This window comes from Staurois parvus, unplaced genomic scaffold (genome assembly GCF_062004578.1).
Source record: "Staurois parvus isolate SC_StPar_1 unplaced genomic scaffold, SC_StPar_1.0 ptg000584l, whole genome shotgun sequence".
Classification (NCBI taxonomy): domain Eukaryota; kingdom Metazoa; phylum Chordata; class Amphibia; order Anura; family Ranidae; genus Staurois; species Staurois parvus.
The window spans coordinates 102827-121277 of record NW_028318380.1 but is presented as its reverse complement, the minus strand read 5'-3'; the positions used below and the strand labels follow the sequence as shown (position 1 = coordinate 121277).

The following is an 18451-nucleotide window of genomic DNA, read 5'->3' as shown; positions in this document are numbered from 1 at the left end:
ATCAGTGCCTTCTCACTCAGGACCAGCCCATCCCCCCATCCCTATCATACAGAACAGTCAGCTTCCATCAGTGCCTTCTCACCCGGGACCAGCCCATCCCCCTCCATATACAGAGCAGTCAGCTTCTATCAGTGGCTTCTCACCCAGGACCAGCCCATCCCCCTCCATATACAGAGCAGTCAGCTTCTATCAGTGGCTTCTCACCCAGGACCAGCCCATCCCCCCATCCCTATCATACTGAACAGTCAGCTTCCATCAGTGCCTTCTCACCCAGGACCCGCCCATCCCCCCATCCCTATCATACAGAACAGTAAGCTTCCATAAGCGCCTTCTCACCCAGGACCAGCCCATCCCCCTCCATATACAGAACAGTCAGCTTCCATCAGTGCCTTCTCACCCAGGACCAGCCCATCCCCCTCCATATACAGAACAGTCAGCTTCCATCAGTGCCTTCTCACCCAGGGCCAGCCCATCCCCCTCCATATACAGAACAGTCAGCTTCCATCAGTGCCTTCTCACCCAGGACCAGCCCATCCCCCTCCATATACAGAACAGTCAGCTTCCATCAGTGCCTTCTCACCCAGGACCAGCCCATCCCCCTCCATATACAGAACAGTCAGCTTCCATCAGTGCCTTCTCACCCAGGACCAGCCCATCCCCCTCCATATACAGAACAGTCAGCTTCCATCAGTGCCTTCTCACCCAGGACCAGCCCATCCCCCTCCATATACAGAACAGTCAGCTTCCATCAGTGCCTTCTCACCCATGACCCGCCCATCCCCCTCCATATACAGAACAGTCAGCTTCCATCAGTGCCTTCTCACCCAGGTCTTGGCTTTGTTGGCGTGTGGTCGGGCTGAGCGCTGCACTGACGGCGGTCCGGCTCCCCCTGCTGGCCGCCTGCGGTAGTGTCGCTGCCTCCATCCCCGAGCAGACAGAGCCGCCTCGGCAGTGTCAGGCGGAGAGCCGGCGGAGGAGGAGGTTCGGACTGGGACACCGGAGCACCGCCAACGGGACGGCCAGCGACTGGGGGGGGGGAGGGACAGGCCGCCGCCTGCAGCCCCGCAGCCGGGAATGGGCAGGAGGAGAGCGGGGAGTCCAGCAGGAGGAGTCCGGTGATGTGAGCGGAGAGGGGGGACAGCTGATTGTGGGAGACCGACACCGCCGGGTGACATGATCTACCTACCTCCACCTGGGCTACCTACCTCCACCGGGACCGGCCTGGACCACTAACCTGCGACTCCTTCCTCACCTGAGGTGAGTGACCCCCAATCTGGGAGGACCCCGACCCTCTGCACCCCTCTGCCTGTGCGCCACAGCCGGCCATCTGGCTGCCTACCTACCTACCCACCTACCATCCTATATACCTACCTACCATCATACCTGCCTACATACCTACCATCCTATCTACCTACCATCATATCTACCTACCTACCCACCTACCATCCTACTTACCATCCTACCTACCATCATATCTACCTACCTACCATCATACCTACCATCATATCTACCTACCATCATACCTACCCACCTACACCTACCATCATATCTACCTACCATCATACCTAACTACAATCATACCTACCTACCATCCTACTTACCATCCTACATACCTACCATCATATCTACCTACCATCTTACCTAACTACCTACTTACCATCATACCTACCTAGTGACCTACCCATATCTATATCTCTCTTCTCTCTGATCCTTCCATCTGTCCATCTCTCTACTTTCTTTAGTTTTCTTTTTTGGGATTCTTCATATCTTATCCTAATATTAAACCTTTCCTATTTCTGGTTGCAAGCCATGAATGTCCATCCATCCATCCATCCATCCATCCATCCATCCATCCATCTATCCATCCATCCATCCATCCATCCATCCATCTATCCATCCATCTATCCATCCATCCATCCATCTATCGATCCATCCATCCCTCCATCTTTCGATCCCTCCATCTATCGATCCATCCATCCATCCCTCCATCTATCGATCCATCCATCCCTCCATCTATTGATCCATCCATCCATCCCTCCATCTATTAATATTTCTATCTATTCATCTCTCTTTTTTTATTTCTACTTTCTCTGTCTTTTTTGGGGATTTTTGATTTACTATTTGACCACAAAACCTTCCCTCTATCACTGCGATCCGTGGTGTATGATCCATCCATCCATCCATGTCTCTACATTCTCTTTTTTTGGTTTTGGTTTTTACTTACCTATTATTGACCCGTGCCTCTGTCTGGTTGGCAGCCATGGTTGATGATTGATCCATCCATCCATCCATCCAGTTTTATCTCCTTCTACCTATTGGCTGATTTGTCTCTGTCTATTAGATCTCTCCATCTATTCATCTCTCGCTACTTTCTCTTGTTGTCTTTTCTTTCTTTTTTTATCTTATTGAACCTTCTCTCTATCTCACTGCAATCCGTGGAGTATGATCCATTTATCCATCCATCCATCCATCATCCATCCATCATCCATCCATCCATCCATGTCTCCATCCATCATCTATTTATCTATCTATCTATCTATCTATCTATTATCTATCTATCTATTATCTATTATCTATTATCTATCTATCTATTATCTATCTATTATCTATTATCTATCTATTATCTATCTATCTATCTATCTATCTATCTATCTATCTATCTATCTATCTATCTATTATCTATCTATTATCTATCTATTATCTATTATCTATCTATTATCTATCTATCTATCTATTATCTATCTATTATCTATTATCTATTATCTATCTATTATCTATCTATCTATTATCTATCTATTATCTATCTATCTATCTATCTATTATCTATCTATTATCTATCTATTATCTATCTATTATCTATTATCTATCTATTATCTATTATCTATCTATCTATCTATCTATCTATCTATCTATCTATTTATTATCTATCTATCTATTATCTATCTATGTATCTATCTATCTATCTATCTATCTATCTATCTATTATCTATCTATCTATCTATTATCTATCTATCTATTATCTATCTATCTATCTATCTATCTATCTATCTATTTATCTATCTATCTATCTATCTATCTATCTATCTATCATCTATTATCTATCTATTATCTATCTATCTATCTATCTATCTATCTATCTATCTATCTATCTATCATCTATTATCTATCTATCTATTATCTATTTATTATCTATCTATCTATCTATTATCTATCTATCTATCTATCTATCTATCTATTATCTATCTATTATCTATCTATCTATCTATCTATCTATCTATCTATCTATCTATCTATCTATCTATTATCTATCTATCTATCTATCTATCTATCTATCTATCTATCTATTATCTATCTATCTATTATCTATCTATTATCTATCTATCTATCTATCTATTATCTATCTATCTATTATCTATCTATTATCTATCTATCTATTATCTATCTATTATCTATCTATTATCTATCTATCTATCTATTATCTATCTATCTATCTATTATCTATCTATCTATTATCTATCTATTATCTATCTATCTATCTATCTATCTATCTATCTATCTATCTATCTATCTATCTATCTATCATCTATCTATTATCTATCTATCTATTATCTATCTATCTATCTATCTATCTATCTATTATCTATCTATCTATCTATCTATCTATCTATCTATTATCTATCTATCTATCTATCTATCTATCTATCTATCTATCTATCTATCTATTATCTATCTATCTATCTATCTATCTATCTATCTATCTATCTATCTATTATCTATCTATCTATTATCTATCTATTATCTATCTATCTATCTATCTATTATCTATCTATCTATTATCTATCTATTATCTATCTATCTATTATCTATCTATTATCTATCTATTATCTATCTATTATCTATCTATCTATCTATCTATTATCTATCTATCTATCTATCTATTATCTATCTATTATCTATCTATCTATTATCTATCTATTATCTATCTATCTATCTATCTATCTATCTATCTATCTATCTATCTATCTATCTATCATCTATCTATTATCTATCTATCTATTATCTATCTATCTATCTATCTATCTATCTATCTATCTATTATCTATCTATTATCTATCTATCTATTATCTATCTATCTATTATCTATCTATCTATTATCTATCTATCTATCTATCTATCTATCTATCTATCTATCTATCTATCTATCTATCTATCTATTATCTATCTATTATCTATCTATCTTTATCTTTCCATCTATTCATTTTTCTTTCTACTTTCTCTGTTTGTCTTTTTAATTTATTTTTCTGCTATTGAACTTTGCCTCTATCTGATTATAAGCCATTATCTATCTATCTAATCTTTCAGTCCATTCATCTCCCTCGTTTCTTTCCCTGTTGATCTTTTTGGGGGGGATTTTTGGCTGCCCCCCTCCCATTGACCCTTGCCTCTATCTGTTGGCCAGCCATGTTTGTTGAGATCTTATTTTGGTTTCTTTCTGAAGTTCCGTGTGCGGAATCCATATTTATATAACTCGTTTTCCCATAAAGATTTGTCCTCCTGGTACCGTAGATCCTCGGCCAGCACCTTAGTCCTGACATTATGTTGTTATCTGTTGGGGGATCTGAGGAGGAGGAAGAGATGTTGAAGTGACAGTTGGCGTCCTTTTGTGTGACTTTTTTCTTTTTCTGGTGTTTTTGGCTGTTTTTGGGGGGCAATGAATTGATATTTTGCGGATTCTTCAGACAGGAAGAGGCTCTTCCATGTGATTTGTTGTGAAACATCTCCCTGGCATTGGATCGCAGTGCGTGGTGTTGGTTTGTTTCTCTTCGATGTTTTGTATTGGAGATCGTTATATTACAAACATCAAAATATAATAATAATACAATTCGATGACTCCTGTGTGTGGATATTGGAGGCGATTTCCCAATCCAGTCCCCGCGAGTCTTATCAGTTTTGCGGGATTGCGATTTATCTCATTAGTAAAGCCGTTTATTCCGGGGGGGGTGTTTGATTTGTGCCTGCGTTTGTTTGACAACGTCAAAAAAAAAAAGACACAGGAACCAAAATTTTGCCTGCAGAGGTAGCGATCAGGTTGTGCGTTCGCCTTAACAAAAGACGCTTTTCTGACGGCGCCAATCATGAACTCTGGTAATGATCTGCCAGCGAACGGCACAAGCTCCAGATTATTGGTTTGGCAATTCATGTCGTGTGGGGTAAGCTCTGTAACAATACACCGTGTAATCTTCTTAGCGCCGGACGGCTATTGTTTGCCGAATCCGTCTGTCACGCAGAGTGTCACGGAGCCGGCCGCGAAGGCGAGGAGTGGTCCCTGCCACCTGGCCGCTCTCGTCGGGTGCGGCGGTCGCTCTTCAATTTTGTCGCACTTCTCCGCCTTCTGTCCTCTTAGTAAATTCCTATTAATAATGTTTATTAATCGTCTTGCACTTCGCTTGAATCGCTGCCTTTACTTCGCTTGTAACCCGAGCATTTCATGGTCTTTTAGGCGACTGAGGAGTTTTTGAAGCGCTTTTGCATTAGAAAAAATTGAAAAAGCACCTGAAACGCTCAAAACACCCCAAAAACTACTTTTGCTATTGAGATAAATGGAAAAACGCTTAAAAAAAAATGCCTGAGAAGCTGAAGAAAAATGCTTCCCTATGTATGTCTATGTATGTTTTCACACAGGCGTTGCGGTGTAAAGACGCCTGCATGTTTGTTCCGTAAAGAAAGAAAACGCCCCAAAAACGCATCTTCTTATTGAAACAAATGGAAAAAAGCATAAAAAAATGCTTGAGAAGCTGAAGAAAAATGCTTCCCTATGTATGTCTATGTATGTTTTCACACGGGCATTGCGGTGTAAAGACGCCTGCATGTTTGTTCCGTAAAGAAAGAAAACGCCCCAAAAACGCATCTTCTTATTGAAATAAATGGAAAAAAAGCCTAAAAAAAGAAAAATGCTTCCCTATGTATGTCTATGGGCAGCACAGTGGCTTAGTGGTTAGCACATCTGCTGTGCAGTAAATAGGTCCTGGGTTCAGTTCCCAACCATAGCGCCTCCTCCATGGAGTTTGCATGTTCTCCCTGTGCCTGTGTGGGTTTCCTCCAGGTACTCCGGTTTCCTCCCACACTCCAAAAGACATGCTGGGAGGTTAATTGGCTCCTGTCTAAATTGTCCTAGTTTCATCCCTGGCCATGCGGGATCTCCTGCATGGTGGGGGTAGGGGAAAGACCTGGCAACCTACCCTGTAAAATAATCGCTAAGAGAATTCATGGAAGAAGTCGCTTACGAGTGACAGTCCATGCAATCGCCAAGGGTCAGATACGACTGAATGGATAGAGAGAGATCTGTATGTCTATGTATGTGTTCACACGGGCGTTGCGGTGTAAAAACGCCCCAAAAACACCTCTTCCTATTGAAATAAATGGAAAAATGGCTAAAAAAAAGCGCCTGAAAAGCTGAAGAAAAATGCTTCCCTATGTATGTCTATGTACGTTTTCACATGGGCGTTGCGTTTCCATTGCGGTGTAAAAACTCCTGCTTGCAGCATCTTTTGAGCACGTTTGTTCAGTAAAGAAAAAAAAAGCCCCAAAAACGCCTCTTCCTATTGAAATAAATGGAAAAACGTCTGAAAAATGCCAAAAAAAAAAATACCTGAGAAGCGGAAGAAAAATGCTTCCCTATGTATGTCTATGAATGTTTTCACACGGGTGTAGCGCTTCTGTTGCAGCATCTTTTGAGCACGTTTGTTCAGTAAAGAAAAAAAAAACGCCCCAAAACGTCTGAAAAACGCCTAAAAAAAAATGTCCGAGAAGCGTTTCTGATGCAGTTTTTAAGTCTCGTGTCCTTTAAAAAAAACGCTCAGAAAGCGTGGCAGAAACGCGGTAAAAGTGCCCATGCGTTTTTTCTGTGTTTTTTGTGGCTGACCAGACGGTTCAGTTTTGATATTCTAATTAAACATTTCATACAGCAAAGGCCCCTCCCCCCCCCCCCGAAGACCAGCCGGCGATGAAATGTCGTCGTTTTACCTCCCGTGTATCTGTTGACGGGGGGGGGGGAGGTTTCTCGGGGTCACCTCGCTTTGTACACCCCATTATTAACCTTCGCATTCCCTCCGGATACAGCAGCTTGGAATGGAAATGGTTGGTTGTGCGATGATTGGTGGTGTTAGACGATCGCAGGGAGAAGATCGCAGGATAATAATCGATAATTCAATACTTTGTTGCGATGTGTATAACATCCGAGGGGAGGGAAGTGACATTGGATACGTTGTTCATTCTCGGGGCTGCTGGGCAGCGGTGCGGAGTCCTTCCATAGTCCCCATTACTGTCAGATTTTGTGTTCGGAAGACGAAAAAATCAAAGAAGAAAAGGAAAAAGGAAGCTAAAGGGAAGAGAAGATGCTGGAGGTCGGCCATAGATGGGCAGATGAGTCCCTAGACACACCAGGCAGACATCTGTCCGCCCTCAGTCCTGCCGGGACTTTGCTGCACTGGAGCTTGTTACTCGATAAGCGGATCCGGAGCGTGCGCAGCCGAGAAATAATAAACGATCGTGTGGCTCGATGGTCGCCTCATCTGCACCTAGAGTGGTCAGTAACTGGGGTGCATAAGACTGGCAGCAAAGGCTCCAAATGCCTGGGGGGGGGGGGGGGGGGTTGGGCTGGAGAGGGTCCCATCGAAGGGCACTGGACCTCCCTGACAGGTACAAGGCAGTGAACCCATCCAACCTGGTCTAGGACCCTCCCCTACTTTGTGCCTAGACCAGCCTTTCCCAGCCAGGGTGTCATGGATCCCCAGGGTTCCTCCAGAGGTTGCTAGGGGCAACGTCTGCCTCTCAGAGGAGTTCCCACTGACATCCCCCACTTTAGCTGTCTGTAACAGGGGGGATTCTTCCCACTGACCCCCAATGTAAGGGACATTCTTCCCACTGACCCCCAATGTAAGGGGCATTCTTCCCACTGATCCCCAATGTAAGGGACATTCTTCCCACTGATCACCAATGTAAGGGACATTCTTCCCACTGACCCCCAATGTAAGGGACATTCTTCCCACTGACCCCCAATGTAAGGGGCATTCTTCCCACTGACCCCCAATGTAAGGGGCATTCTTCCCACTGACCCCCAATGTAAGGGACATTCTTCCCACTGACCCCCAATGTAAGGGACATTCTTCCCACTGATCACCAATGTAAGGGACATTCTTCCCACTGACCCCCAATGTAAGGGACATTCTTCCCACTGACCACCAATGTAAGGGGCATTCTTCCCACTGACCCCCAATGTAAGGGACATTCTTCCCCTGACCCCCAATGTAAGGGACATTCTTCCCACTGACCCCCAATGTAAGGGACATTCTTCCCACTGACCCCCAATGTAAGGGGCATTCTTCCCACTGACCCCCAATGTAAGGGACATTCTTCCCACTGATCACCAATGTAAGGGGCATTCTTCCCACTGACCCCCAATGTAAGGGGCATTCTTCCCACTGACCCCCAATGTAAGGGACATTCTTCTCACTGACCCCCAATGTAAGGGACATTCTTCCCACTGACCACCAATGTAAGGGACATTCTTCCCACTGACCCCCAATGTAAGGGACATTCTTCCCACTGACCACCAATGTAAGGGACATTCTTCCCACTGACCCCCAATGTAAGGGACATTCTTCTCACTGACCCCCAATGTAAGGGACATTCTTCCCACTGACCCCCAATGTAAGGGGCATTCTTCTCACTGACAACCAATGTAAGGGACATTCTTCCCACTGACCCCCAATGTAAGGGGCATTCTTCCCACTGACCCCCAATGTAAGGGACATTCTTCCCACTGACCACCAATGTAAGGGACATTCTTCCCACTGACCCCCAATGTAAGGGACATTCTTCCCACTGACCACCAATGTAAGGGACATTCTTCCCACTGACCCCCAATGTAAGGGGCATTCTTCCCACTGACCCCCAATGTAAGGGGCATTCTTCCCACTGACCCCCAATGTAAGGGGCATTCTTCCCACTGATCACCAATGTAAGGGACATTCTTCCCACTGACCCCCAATGTAAGGGACATTCTTCCCACTGACCCCCAATGTAAGGGGCATTCTTCCCACTGATCCCCAATGTAAGGGACATTCTTCCCACTGATCACCAATGTAAGGGGCATTCTTCCCACTGACCCCCAATGTAAGGGACATTCTTCCCACTGACCCCCAATGTAAGGGGCATTCTTCCCACTGATCCCCAATGTAAGGGGCATTCTTCCCACTGACCCCCAATGTGCAGCGCTTTAAAAAGGCTTCACCCCCCTGAAATGTCCCCCATGTTGTCATGTTACAATGTATTTATTGGGATTGGATGTGATGGACCGACACAAAGTGGCACATAATTGTGACGTGGAAGGAAAATGAGAAATGGTTTCCAACATTTGTGACCAATAAATCTGTGAAAAGTGTGGCAGCATTTGTATTCGCCCCCCCCCCGGAGTCAATACTTTGTAGGACCCCCTTTGGCTGCAGTTCCAGCTGCAAGTCTTTTTGGGGATGTCTCTTTGCTGCATGTTTCAGGTCGTTGTCCTGCTGGAAGGGGAACCTCCGCCCCGGTCTCAAGTATTCTGCAGACTCTAACGGGTTTTCTTCTAAGATTGCCCTGTATTTGGCTCCATCCATCTTCCCATCAACTCTGACCAGCTTCCCTGTCGCTGCTGAAGAAAAGCATCCCCACCACATGATGCTGCCACCACCATGTTTCACGGTGGGGATGGTGTGTTCAGGGGGATGGGCAGTGTTAGTTTTCCCCCACACATAGAGTTTTCTTTTAGGCCGTAAAGTCCCATGTTGGTCTCCTCTGACGAGAGCCCCTTCTTCCACATGTTTGCTGTGTCCCCCACATGGCTTCTCACAAACTGCAGACGGGACTTCTTATGGCTTTCCTCCAACAATGGCTTCTTCTTGTCACTCTTCCATAAAGGACAGATTTGTGGAGTGACGACTAATAGTTGTCCTGAGGACAGATTCTCCCACCTGAGCTGTGATCTCTGCAGCTCCTCCACAGTTCCCATGGGTCTCCTGGCTGCTTCTCTGATGAATGCTCTCCTTGCCCGGCCGGTCAGTTTAGGTGGACGGCCATGTCTTGGTAGGTTGGCAGTTGTGCCGTACTCCTCCCATGTTCGGATGATGGATTGAACACAGTGCTCCGTGAGATGGGCAAAGATTGGGAGATTTGTTTATAACCTAACACCTCTCCACAACTTTATCCCTGACCTGTCTGGTGTGTTCCTTGGCCTTCATGATTCTGTTTGTCCACTACTGTTATCTAACAAACCTCTGAGGGCTTCACAGAACAGCTGGATTTATACTGAGATCACATGACACACAGGGGGACTCTATGTACTAAATGAAGGCAATTGGTTCCAATAGATTTTAGTTAGGGGTATCAGAGTAAAGGGGGCTGAATACAAATGCCTGTCTGGTGCATTGTGTCATGTGACTTCTTCAGAGATAGCTATCCCACGCTGGAAATGATGTCACCACGCTTCTACTGGCACATTGTGTCACTTGACTTCTTCAAGGATAACTATCCCGCAGCAAATATGACATCACCACACTTCCGTCCAACTCATGGTGTCACGTGACTTCTTCAGGGATAGTTATCCCACATCAGAAATTACGTCATCACGCTTCTGACGTGTTGTGTCACCTGGGTTCTTCAGGGATAGCTATCCGGCGCCAGAAATGACACCACCATGCTTCTGTCCAACACGTTGCATCATGTGTCACATGACTTCTTCAGGGATCGTTATCCCGCACCGGAAATGATGTCACCATGATTCTGGCTGACGCGTTGTGTCACGTGACTTCTTCAGGGATTGTTATTCTGCTTCCGAAATTACGTCACCACGCTTCTGCTGATGTGTTGTGTCACCTGGGTTCTTCAGGGATAGCTATCTGGCACCAGAAATGACGTCACCATGCTTCTGTCCAACACATTGCGTCATGTGTTACATGACTTCTTCAGGGATAGCTATCCCACACCGGAAATGACATCAACAACCTTTTGTCCAACACATTGCGTCATGTGTCACATGACTTCTTCAGGGATAGCTATGCCTGAAGAAGTCACGCAACATGTGATGCAACGCGTTAGCCGGATTAGTGGTGACATCATTTCTGGTTCGGCTGCCGCCATCTTTGATACTCCTCGTCTGATATGCTGACAGAGGGCCCGTACCCTTGTGATCTATGTGAGTGCGGTTTTTTACGCTAGAGTTCGTTTACTCAATAAAGTTGGTTGAACTATGAGATGCCCCCCCTTCTTCTTCTTCTTCTGAGTACACACCCCAGCCGGAGATTGGTTGGAGTGGAATTCCGTCAGCCTTGTGGAGGATTGTGGATTTGTTACCCATAGGTCAATGCCTGGAGGTGAGGGTGCATGCTGGGTAATGGTGGGCACAGCGGGGTACTAAGGGGGAGGCTTCTCTTGGATTCCCCATCTTTGGGACCTTCGAACGATCCCTGTGAACTGTCACTCGTCGTTCCTCATTCATGGACGATTATCGATGATTGTATCTCTGGTATGATTCCCGGTTTCATTCTCATGGGAAGTACACTTTGTTGCGTCATACAATGTGGTTGTGTCCCCGGATTGTAGTGTGTGGTTGTGTCCCCGGATTGTAGTATGTGGTGGGCCCGGCGTTCACGGGCCGGGTCTCAGTTTTCGCATACATTGTATCTACACCCGGGGATCTGTATGGATTCCTATGCATTGTGTGTCTGTAGCACCATGTAGTACCGGGCCTGGCGGGCGTTTACTGAAGTATTTTTGTATTGTCGGTACGTTGGGTTCAGGTGGGCGGGGCCTGATTTCTATCTCCTCCCCTCAGATATCGATTGTTCGCATGTTTTGCGCTTTATGCCGGATTTACAGCCCAACAACATTTATTGGTTTTATTTCCTTTCAGCGTCAGAACACTTTGTTGTTTGCAGTTGTAGTTTAGTTTCTTCATCATGTGACGTCACCGCCCCGCCTCTCCACATGTGACATCACCGTCCCGCCTCTCCACATGTGACGTCACCGTCCCGCCTCTCCATATGTGACGTCACCGTCCCGCCTCTCCACATGTGATGTCACCGTCCCGCCTCTCCACACGTGACGTCACCGTCCCGCCTCTCCACACGTGACGTCACCGTCCCGCCTCTCCACATGTGGCGTCACCGTCCCGCCTCTCCACCTCATCCAATCAGAGAACGCTTTGCATTCATGAGCACATGAGAAGGGTTGTGTGAATGGGGCCCATGCTGAGCGACAGCGGAGATCATTGGAGTAGCAGTGTAGTAGTGGTGTAGTAGCAAAGTAATAGCAGTGTAGTAGTAGGGTAGTCATGGTGTATTAGAGCAGTAGTTGCTGTTGTGTAGTAGTGTAGTAGCAGTGTAGCAATGGTGTAGTAGCAGTGTGGTTGCGATGTAGTAGTGTAGTAGCGGTGTAGTAGCAGTGTAGTTGCGATGTAGTAGTGTAGTAGCGGTGTAGTAGTAGTGTAGTAGCGGTGTAGTAGCAGTGTAGTTGCGATGTAGTAGTGTAGTAGCGGTGTAGTAGCAGTGTAGTTGGGATGTAGTAGTGTAGTAGCGGTGTAGTAGCAGTGTAGTTGCGATGTAGTAGTGTAGTAGCGGTGTAGTAGCAGTATGTGTTCAAACCTACTTGTAACACCGTCTTCAGGTGTGAAGAGATTTCTGGACCCAACACAGAGATGAATGCAAAGGCCACGAATTTGTCTGGTAAACTCAGCGCTCTGCAGACGAGATGATATGGAACGAACTTTACTACATTTATGTATGAATGAGAAATATTCGATCGTTTTGTAGTCACATGACCAGGGGCGGACTGACAACTCATGGGGCCCCCGGGCAATAGGGGATCATGAGGCCCCCGTGTCCTTGCCCAAACTCAAAAAAGCCTATGAAAAAGGTAGCAGGGGCATCTCATGGGGCCCCCTACTGACCCCGGGCCCTCGGGCAGTTTCCAAATGGTCAGTCCGCCCCTGCACATGACTATCGTTCTAATGGGGGTCTTCACCTGCCCACCTCAGCCCCCCAGCCTCACCTGCCCACCTTGGCCCCCCCAGCCTCACCTGCGCAGCTCAGCCCCCCAGCCTCACCTGCCCACCTCAGCCCCCCAGCCTCGCCTGCCCACCTTGGCCTCACCTGCCCACCTCGGCCCCCCAGCCTCACCTGCCCACCTCGGCCCCCCAGCTTCACCTGCGCACCTCGGCCCCCCAGCTTCACCTGCCCACCTCGGACCCCCAGCTTCACCTGCCCACCTCGGACCCCCAGCTTCACCGGCGCACCTCGGCCCCCCGGCCTCACCTGCCCACCTCGGCCCCCCAGCTTCACCTGCCCACCTCGGCCCCCCAGCCTCACCTGCCCACCTCGGCCCCCCAGCTTCACCTGCCCACCTCGGCCCCCCAGCTTCACCTGCCCACCTCGGCCCCCCAGCTTCACCTGCCCACCTCGGACCCCCAGCTTCACCGGCGCACCTCAGCCCCCCGGCCTCACCTGCCCACCTCGGCCCCCCGGCCTCACCTGCCCACCTCGGCCTCCCAGCTTCACCTGCCCACCTCGGCCTCCCAGCTTCACCTGCCCACCTCGGCCCCTCAGGCTCACCTGCCCACCTCGGCCCCTCAGGCTCACCTGCCCACCCCGGCCCCCCAGCCTTCATAAATAAAACCTATAAAACCCGCCAGGAAGTAGAAGATTGTCATTGTGGAGAGTTAAGCAGAATTCCACCCAAACCCAGAAACCTCCCAAATCGCAGCTCACCGATCATCAGATGTGGCGGCCGCATTCGTTTTCTTTTCCCCTCTGTGTTCACCTAGTGATCCGGGCAGTAACACACCTCCTGTATTAGAGCGCCCCCCCCACTCTGGAGGAAGGAGCACAGGGGGCACCTTTGGACAGCAGCATTGTCAGTCTGGGGGGGAGGGGGAGTGTTAGATGGACTAGCAGATTTAGATACACTAACACACGGATGCCGAACTCCGGCTGACACTCTATAATCCGATACAGTCACAGTTTGGATTTCACACTTGTGTGACTTGTCATGTGACTTTGGGGTTTGAAGACACATGACAAGTTGCACCCCATGTTTTCCAATGAGTACCATTCATGTCCGTGTGACTTGAAAGCAGTTCCTGCACTACTTTGGTCCGAAGCTCATGTGACTTGAGGGCCATAGACTTCAATGTAAACCCTCCAAAGTCACGCCGGAATGATAGACGTGTTTGCGCTTTGTGTGCGACTTTGTAGAGCACAGACAGTCATTCTTGGTCAAAGCCAAAGTCGCACTCATCCAAAGTCGCATCAAAGTCGCGTCAGTCGCATCGAGTCGCACTGTAAAGTTGCAATGAAAATCGCAGGAGTTTGAAGTCGCAGAGTGTGAATGGAGCCGTGAAGGGAATGTTCATTGCTTTGCAGCACCGCACATCCTGTATGAAGAATCTGCTGCAATTCTTTCTGGCGACAGCGACATTGTGGGCGTGGCGTGGTGTTACATTGCCTCGCTCTCTACGGTTCTCATTGGAGGTAACGTGGAAATGTCGCTGTGCCGCTGCGATCGCTCCTTTTACATAACTCGATTCTTCTCCCGTAAAGACGACTCTTGCGATTTGCTTCGTATCAGTGTGTGGTACTTCATACAGACGCTGCGCTCCGCATTGGGCTCATGACACGCGGCTCATCGCGGGATCGCTGTACGGGCTGCATGTCTGTTCCTGTGATTTGCTACTTTGTATCCAGATGCAGTCGCTGGTCTGAATCCTGATTGGAAGAGACGTCTGGCTGCACAGCTACTACTAGGTACACCCGTGTGAACGCCGCGTCTGCCTGCCCAGGAATGCACGGCTGTTCCCGGCGTCCCCACGCATGCACTCCCATTCATTTCAATGGCACCGACGCGGCTGCTGCTCCCAGTTTGGCAGCCATGTTGGCGCGCAGCCCCAAACGCGCCCTGCGTCCTGGCAGCAACTGCATCCCAATTGAGATGGATGGGACTGCCTGAACAGGGATGCATGGAACACATGGCAGGCATACAATGCTCTTGCACAGGTCTGCGCTATAGTACACGCCTTGTGAATGAGGCCCTACAGAGAGAATCCATAGGCACCAAACAGGCATCCTCTTGGCGGTCCTGCCAATGGCGATTTCGACAAATTGCGAGCGCCAGGATCGCTGGAAGCCGAGTCACCTGTATAGTGGCCATACACAGGGCTAGACAAATTCCAGATGCCAGGTGTCCCTTTGACTTCAATGCAGAAACACCCCTTATTGAATGCACAATCGTGTCCCATTGACTGCAGTGCAAAATCGCGTCCCGTTGACTTAGTGCAAAATCGTGATGGCAACTTCACTACTCCCGTCAGCTTAGTGCTGGAGGAGACCAGCCAGATCTGGGAAGGAGGAGAGAGCTGGGAGGAGGGACAGGCTGTGCTCTCTCTTCCCTCCAGCTCCTGGATCGGGAATGCCGGATCGCCACTGTGCAGTGTTTATTTCCCCCATCTCCTTCCAGCAAAGAGCCCGGGTACGGGTCAGGTGAGCAAACACGGCGGGGCCCCCAATGATGTGATCCTATAGCCCCCTATAGTGTTTGAATTTTTTTTGAGGGGAGGGGATTTTTGATGACACGTAATGTCCATAGATTGGGGGGGGGCTGTTTGACATCTTCACCCTTGGCGCTGGATGACCTTGTCCTAGCACTTCCTGCTCTACTCCCTCTTCATTCTGCACCGCTTCCAGGACAGACCAAACTGATTCTGATTGGTCGGTACTGAGACAGAGCACCACTCTGATTGGACCCAGAAGTTCTGCATAGAAAGAGGGAGAAGTGCGTGGATTTCAGCTCCCCAGGCCGCTGCAGTAGCTGTGTGGGCACTGACAGTACAGCGGGGACCGGGGGAGGGGAAGGTTGGAGGGTGTATAGGGTTGGGTCACCTCTCTATGGAATGGGCACCAGGACGGCATTGAGGATCCCTCTGGATGTGCCTCCTGACGGGGAGGTCTGGCTGCCTCTAGTGGTTACATTATTGCAGTGCAGCGTAGAAGCCTTTTTTGTCTTCTGGCAAATATGGGTAGAGGAGCGCTGGGGGTCCAGGAAAAGGAAACTCTTTGTGAAGAATATAATCGTTTATTGGAAGTAAAACAGATCGAGCCAACGCGTTTCAGGGGAATCACCTCCCTTTTCCTCAGGGCTGTTGGTACGTTGTAACAGAGATGGGTAAGAGATGGGTAGGGGATGGGTAGGAGATGGGTAAGAGATGGGTAGGGGATGGGTGGTGGATGGGTAGGAGACGGGTAGGGGAAGGGTAAGAGATGGGTAGGGGATGGATAGGGGATGGGTAGGACATGGGTAGGGGAGGGGTAATAAATGGGTAGGGGATGGGTAAGAGATGGGTAGGGGATGGGTAGGGGTCGGGTAGGGGAAGGGTAAGAGATGGGTAGGGGATGGATAGGGGATGGGTAGGGGAGGGGTAGGGGATGGGTAATAAATGGGTAGGGGATGGGTAAGAGATGGGTAGGGGACGGGTAGGGGAAAGGTAAGAGATGGGTAAGAGATGGGTAGGGGACGGGTAGGGGAAGGGTAAGAGATGGGTAGGGGATGGATAGGGGATGGGTAGGACATGGGTAGGGGAGGGGTAGGGGATGGGTAATAAATGGGTAGGGGATGGGTAAGAGATGGGTAGGGGACGGGTAGGGGAAGGGTAAGAGATGGGTAGGGGATGGATAGGGGATGGGTAGGACATGGGTAGGGGATGGGTAATAGATGGGTAGGGGATGGGTAAGAGATGGGTAGGGGACGGGTAAGGGACGGGTAAGAGATGGGTGGGGGATGGGTAAGAGATGGGTAGGGGACGGAAAAGGGACGGGTAAGAGATGGGTAGGGGATGGGTAGGGGATGGATAGGGGATGGGTAGGAGATGGGAAGGGGACGGGTAAGAGATGGGTAAGAGATGGGTAAGGGATGGGTAAGAGATGGGTAAGAGATGGGTAGGGGATGGGTAGGAGATGGGTAGGGGACGGGTAGGAGACGGGTAGGAGACGGGTAGGGGACGGGTGGTGGATGGGTAGGGGATGGGTAGGGGACGGGTAGGAGATGGGTAGGGGACGGGTAGGAGATGGGTAGGGGACGGGTAGGAGACAAATAGGGGATGGGTAGGAGACAAATAGGGGATGGGTAGGAGACAAATAGGGGATGGGTAGGAAACGGGTAGGGGACGAGTAGGAGATGGGTAGGGGATGGGTAGGGGACGGGTGGTGGATGGGTAGGAGATGGGTAGGAGACAAGTAGGGGATGGGTAGGGGATGGGTGGTGGATGGGTAAGAGACGGGTGGTGGATGGGTAGGAGACGGGTAGGAGACAGGTGGTGGATGGGTGGTGGATGGGTAGGAGACGGGTAGGAGACAGGTGGTGGATGGGTAGGAGACAGGTGGTGGATGGGTAGGGGATGGGTAGGAGACAGGTGGTGGATGGGTAGGAGACGGGTAGGAGACAGGTGGTGGATGGGTAGGGGATGGGTAGGAGACAGGTGGTGGATGGGTAGGAGACGGGTAGGAGACAGGTGGTGGATGGGTAGGGGATGGGTAGGAGACAGGTGGTGGATGGGTAGGAGACGGGTAGGAGACAGGTGGTGGATGGGTAGGGGATGGGTGGTGGATGGGTAGGAGACGGGTAGGAGACAGGTGGTGGATGGGTAGGGGATGGGTGGTGGATGGGTAGGAGACGGGTAGGAGACAGGTGGTGGATGGGTAGGAGACAGGTGGTGGATGGGTAGGAGACGGGTAGGAGACAGGTGGTGGATGGGTAGGGGATGGGTAGGAGACAGGTGGTGGATGGGTAGGAGACGGGTAGGAGACAAGTGGTGGATGGGTAGGGGATGGGTGGTGGATGGGTAGGAGACGGGTAGGAGACAGGTGGTGGATGGGTAGGGGATGGGTGGTGGATGGGTAGGAGACGGGTAGGAGACAGGTGGTGGATGGGTAGGGGATGGGTGGTGGATGGGTAGGAGACGGGTAGGAGACAAGTGGTGGATGGGTAGGGGATGGGTGGTGGATGGGTAGGCTGCCTCTGCATCCCACAGGCCATCATCAGCTTTCACAAGATTAGTAGGTACACCTGCAGAGCTGACCCATCTCCATTAGAACGTACCACTGATGATGACCCCAATGTAAGGAGGACTCTGATGGGGACCCTGATGAAGGGGGAACTCTGATGGGGACCCAGATGTTTTGAGGGACACCAATGTAAGAAGGATTCTGATATGGACACTGATGATGACTCCAATGTAAGGAGCACACTGAGGGGAACCTTATGTAAGGAAGACTCGGATGGGGACCCTGATGAAGGGGGACTCTGTTGGCGACCCATTTGTTTTGGGGGACCCTGATGTAAGGAAGACTTTATTGAGGATTTGCTCATATTT

General features: G+C 48.8%; 1 protein-coding gene across 1 annotated transcript in view; it reads left to right on the top strand.

Moving 5' to 3' along the window:
- The first annotated feature begins 987 nt into the window (after positions 1–987).
- LOC149450069 (transcriptional corepressor CBFA2T3-like) overlaps positions 988–18451 on the top strand; it is a 96449-nt gene continuing 78985 nt past the window's right edge. Inside the window, exon 1 of the mRNA XM_089692390.1 lies at positions 988–1257. The gene's annotated coding sequence lies outside the window, so the exon portion shown is untranslated. The remainder of the gene's footprint in view (positions 1258–18451) is intronic.